Below are 6,000 nucleotides of genomic sequence, written 5' to 3'. Positions count from 1 at the left end.
ACTGCCAAGCTCCTCCGGGATGCACCAGGCAAGGGAAGCACTCAGTGATGTTCCTCGCGTTGTGTGGCTCCAAAGGCCATCTCTACCTGCCTCAGCTTGGCATACCCTGATGAACTGTGAGTCTCAGCAACCAGCCCAAACGTGAACTTCTCTCCTGCATCAGCAATGCCTTTCGAAGGGCCGAATGGCCTCCTTCTGCACTGTAGGATTCTAAGATTCTGATTCCAGTGTTAATGTAAGCCTACTTGTGACACTAATAAAAAAATCTTCAAACCTTTTAACTGTCAATTGAAATGAAACCGTTTGTTGCACTGCCTTTCCATAATGTTCTCCTTCCACTGGAATAGTGTCAGAGGTTAATAATTAACAAAGACACAAACGGTTTTGTTTCTATTCACAGTTAAAAGGTTTTAAGATTTTTTTATTAGTGTCACAAGTTGGCTGACATTTACACTGGAACCATAGAATCATAGAATCCCACAGTGCAGAAGGAGGCCATTCGGCCCATCGAGTCTGCACCGACCACAATCCCACCCAGGCCCTAGCCCCATAACCTCATGCACTTACCCTAGAGAGTCCCCCCGACACTAAGGGACAATTTAGCACGGCCAATCCACCTAACCCACACAGCTTTGCACTGTGAGAGGAAACTGGAGCACCCAGAGGAAACCCACGCAGACACGGGGAGAATGTGCAGACTCCACACAGATAGTGACCCCAGCTGGGAATTGAACCCGGGTCCCTGGCGCTGTGAGGCAGCAGTGCTAACAACTGTGCCACCGTGCTGCCCAGTAGGTGCCAATTACTGAAAATTAAGGACATAAAAAATACGAGCAGGAGTGAAGGCCATTTCAACCCCTCAAGCCTCCCGTGCTGGTCAGTAAGATCATGGCTGATCGAGGGCTGAGGAATAAACAAAGAATATAAAATTTAACACTAAGCGAGGGAGTTGAAACAAGGGTGGTCTTGGTGCCAGGTTTTGGTGACCGGAGCGTGCATGACTGGAATAGTTTTATTTTTAACTCAATGATTAATCCCTGCATCTAGGAGCAGGGATAGCAAATACAACAACGTATATTTATATAGCATCTTTAGTTCAGTAATAGGCCCAAAGCGGCTTCACAGGGACAAAGTACAGCAAAATATGACAATGTTCCATGCGGGCGGCACATTGGCACAGTGGTTAGCACTGCTGCCTCTCAGTGCCAGGGACCCGGGTTCAAGTCCGGCCTTGGGTCACTGTCTGTGTGGAATTTGCACGTTCTCCCCGTGTCTGCGTGGGTTTCCTCCGGGTGCTCCGGTTTCCTCCCACAGTCCAAAGATGTGCGGGTTAGGTTGATTGGCCATGCTAAATTCACCCACAGTGTCAGGGGGGGGGATTAGCAGGGTAAATATGTGGGTTGTGGGGATGGGGCCTGGATGGGATTGTGGTCGGTGCAGGCCCGATGGGCCGAATGGCCTCCTTCTGCACTGTAGGGATTCTATGTGGGAGATGCTAGGTCACGTGAACTTTTATGAAAGAGCAGGTTTATGAGGAGCGTCTGAAGTGAGGAAAGCGAGGTGGAGAGGGGGAGATGGTTCAGGAGGGAGATCCAGAGCTGGGGCCTGGAGGCAACCAAAGGCATGGCCACCAGTAGCGAAGTGATTAAAATCAGGAACGCAAAGGAGGCCAGGATTAGAGGAGCGCAGATAGCTCACGGTTTTATGGGGCTGGAGGTGACTACCGAGGTCAGAAGGGCGAAAGGTCGTGGAGCAATTTGAAAACAAGGGTGAGGATTTTTAATTGCTGGACCGGGAGCCAGTGTAGGTCAGTGAGAACAGGGTTAACAAGATAAGAACATAAGAACATAAGAAATAGGAGTAGGCCATCTAGCCCCTCGAGCCTGCCCCGCCATTCAATAAGATCATGGCTGATCTGAAGTGGATCAGTTCCACTTACCTGCCTGATCCCTATAACCCCTAATTCCCTTACCGATCAGGAATCCATGTATCCGTGATTTAAACATATTCAACGAGGTAGCCTCCACCACTTCAGTGGGCAGAGAATTCCAGAGATTCACCACCCTCTGAGAGAAGAAGTTCCTCCTCAACTCAGTGCTAAACTGACCCCCCTTTATTTTGAGGCTGTGGCCTCTAGTTCTAGTTTCCTTTCTAAGTGGAAAGAATCTCTCCACCTCTACCCTATCCAGCCCCTTCATTATCTTATAGGTCTCTATAAGATTCCCCCCCCTCAGCCATCTAAATTCCACAAGATGGGTGTTACCCGGTGCGAGTTAAGACATGGGCAGCATGGTTTTGGATGGCGTAAAGGTTACGAAGGGTAGAATTGCTTCTCGGCCATTTGGCTAAAATTACGCGTCACGGGTGGCACAGTGCTTAGCGCTGCTGCTTCACAGCGAGAGGGACCTGCATTCGACTCCGGCTTCGGGTCACTGTCTGTGTGCAGTTTGTACGTTCTCCCCGTGTCTGCGTGGGTTTCCTCCGAGTGCTCCGGTTTCCTCCCACAGTCCAAAGATGTGCGGGTTAGGTGGATTGGCCATGATAAATTGCCCCTTAGTGTCAGGGTGATTAGCAGGGTAAATCGGTGGGATTCAGTGGATAGGGCCTGGCTGGGATTGTGGTTGGTGCAGGTTCGATGGGCTGAATGGCCTCCTTCTGCACTGTAGGGATGCTATGATGCCGTGAAGAGTCTGATCCAGCCCAGGATGGGTTCATCTTGTCAGTTTGGATCTTGCTTGTCTTTCTTGTGGGGACGTTGAATTGGATTCAATTAGAATTTGAATTTGGTTTTTGGAGCAGGCAAGGAATGTATTTGGGTTTGTCTGGACCATTCTGGGCACTGGATTTGTAAATTTAAGGGTGGAGTAAATATTTTAAAAAAAGAACGTGGGAGAGCAGCCAGAAGTGGGAATAGTAGTAAGGGGAAAATGAAGTTTGCGGTGCTCGAGGTATTCTGAGCATACAGCATGGATTCTGTATCTGTTCATGGCCAGATGTACAAGAGGTGGCGCTATTTGACTAACCATCACCTCGATCTCCTGGGGCAAGCACTGCACCGTCACTGACTGTTACACACTGAGCTCTGCCACCTCAAACCTGACTGCTACACAAGTGTTGCTCCAGTATTAGTTTCTGTGGCACTGCTGGTGACTCATGCACACGCAGATTTCGAGCAGTGGAAATTCCAGAGTGAGCTGTCCCGACAACTGAGAGCCAGAAACAAAATCAGTTACAGAATTTCATTGCAGTGTTTATGTAAGCCTTACTTGTGACTAATAAATAAACTTAACATAACTTAACTTAACAACCTGTCCTGGTCCCTCCATGCCGACACTATAGTTCAGGAAGCCCACCAACTTTCTCAGAAGACTAAGGAAATTTGGCATGTCAGCTACGACTCTCACCAACTTTTACAGATGCACCATAGAAAGCATTCTTTCTGGTTGTATCACAGCTTGGTCTGGCTCCTGCTCTGCCCAAGACTGCAAGAAACTACAAAAGGTCGTGAATGTAGCCCAATCCATCACGCAAACCAGCCTCCCATCCATTGACTCTGTCTGCACTTCCCACTGCCTCGACAGAGCAGGCAGCACAATTAAGGATCCCATACACCCCGGACATTCTCTATTCCACCTTCTTCCTTCGGAAAAAAGATCCAAAGTCTGAGGTCACGTACCAACCAACTCAAGAACAGCTTCTTCCCTCCTGCTGTCAGACTTTTGAATGGGCTTACCTTGCATTAAGTTGATCTTTCTCTACACCCTAGCTATGACTGTAACACTACATTCTGCACTCTCTTGTTTCCTTCTCTATGAAAGGTATGCTTTGTCTGTATAGTGTGCAAGAAACAATACTTTTCACTATATGTTAATACATGTGACAATAATAAATCAAATCAAATCAAATTAACTTAAAGAGCAAAAACAGGTCTACCCAGTATCCTCAGACTGTGACCATTCCCCCACCATTGGAAACATCCTTCCTGTATCTACCCTGTCTAGTCCTGATGATTATGCTGCACTGTACCAAATTTTGAGGAATTGTTGCATTTCTTGTTAGAATGAAAAATCTTCAATAAAAATATATATATTTTTTAAATGCACAAAAGATTGCAAAATTAAGAAAAGTGTAAGCACACTTACTTGGGAACCTCTCTGTTGGGTCCATTCAGTCATTTGAACAGACAAGGGGACAGCACTTGGCGCGAGCTTTAAAATAGTTTTCTTTTATTGAAGAGAACTTTTTAAAAAATTAACATGACAGTAGCAAAGAAAAGCAAACTTGGAGACAGACTTCTGAGTCAGGCCCTGGAACTGTACTGAACTGAACACACTGAAACTCAACTAAATTGAATTGAAATGGAACACACAGTTGCAAAATATATTCCGACCCTTATCTCATTATTGGCAATGTCGCTCGCAGGCTGTTTCCATCTAGAAAAACAATCCTGGCAGCTGCTGTTATGCTGTTGTTTGCCTGCATTGTGTACCCTTCAGGAATGCAGTCATTTTTTAGCTAACCCAGCATGCCTTCTGATTCTACGTGTAGGCAAGGCAGCTTCAATTGTTAAACTTAGCAGAGTTAGTTGCATAGACAGAAATATCTTAAAATGAAGTCTTTGCATGGACTGAAGCAATCAGGGTCACGTATACACAGGATCTCTCACTCTCACATCACTGCCAGTTTCTTCCTCCCCTGCGACCGGGCTTAATGCGGCCTCAGCCTGTTCAATGCAGCTTGCTCTACCATTGATCTTCAACGGAGAATGGTCCTCATCTCTAAAACAAAGAACACCCCTCCTCTTTGGTACCTCTGGGACCAGGATCTGTTGTCACAGCAGGTCTGTTTGTTGGCCTTAATTGCTGCAGCCATCCGCCACCCCAAAGAACGAAACAACTTGAAGGGCAACCAACGAATCTTCAAAGGCTGCTGCCACTGCCCCAGCACAGGGAGCACAAGAGTATTGTGTAAATGAGTTGACTTTCTATGATAGTGTAGGGTGCAGCTGTGCATCATGGTGCTTAGCTACTTGAGGAGCTCCCATAACACATCCAGGACTTTGTCATACCACTGGCCATCGATAGATGCACTTGTTGTGGCAGGTTGTTTGCTAGTGTCCCGTTTCGGTGGATTGGCCATGGGACAGTGGTCAGCACTGCTGCCTCACAGCGACAGGGACCTGGGTTCAATTCCAACCTCGGGTCACTGTCTGTGTGGAGTCTGCACACTCACCCTGTGTCTGCATGGGTTTCCTCCGGGTGCTCCGGTTTCTTCCCACAGTCCGAAAGACGTGCTGGTTAGGGTGCATTGGCCATGCTAAATTCTCCCTCAGTGTACCCGAACAGGTGCCGGAGTGTGGCAACTGGGGGATTCTCACAGCAACTTCATTGCGGTGTTAATGTAAACCTACTTGTGACACTAATAAATAAACTATGAAGAATTGCCCCTTAGTGTAGATTAGGGGTATTAGTGGGGTAAATACATGGAGTTATGGGGATGGAGTGGTTCTGGGTAAGATGCTTTTTCGGTGCAGACTCGATGGGCCAAATGGCCTCCTTCTGCACTGAAGGGATATTCTATGATTCTAAGATCTGCTCAGAAAGCAGCACCTGAGATTATTTATCCTAAATTGCAGTCCTCAGTTATCAAACAACACCACACGCAGGGGAGGTGATGGCCGAGTGATATTATTGGTAGACTATTAATCCAGAAACTCAGCTAATGTTCTGGGGACCCGGGTTTGAATCCCACCACGGCAGATAGTAGAATTTGAATTCAGTAGAATAAAAAGGACAGTAACAACTTGGGTACAAAATTGGCTGAATAATAGGCAACACAGAATAATGGCCAATGGATATTTTTCAGGCAGGAGGAAGGTTTGTAGTGATGCCCCTCAGGGGTCGGTATTAGGACCTGGGCTTTTCCTGATGTATATAAATGATCGAGATCTTGGTTTGCAGGGGACAATTGCAAAGTTTGCAGATGTCACAGTACTTGGAA

Source organism: Mustelus asterias, chromosome 2 (genome assembly GCF_964213995.1).
Source record: "Mustelus asterias chromosome 2, sMusAst1.hap1.1, whole genome shotgun sequence".
Classification (NCBI taxonomy): Eukaryota; Metazoa; Chordata; class Chondrichthyes; order Carcharhiniformes; family Triakidae; genus Mustelus; species Mustelus asterias.
The sequence above is the reverse complement of the archived record's forward strand: the minus strand, read 5'-3'. Positions refer to the sequence as shown.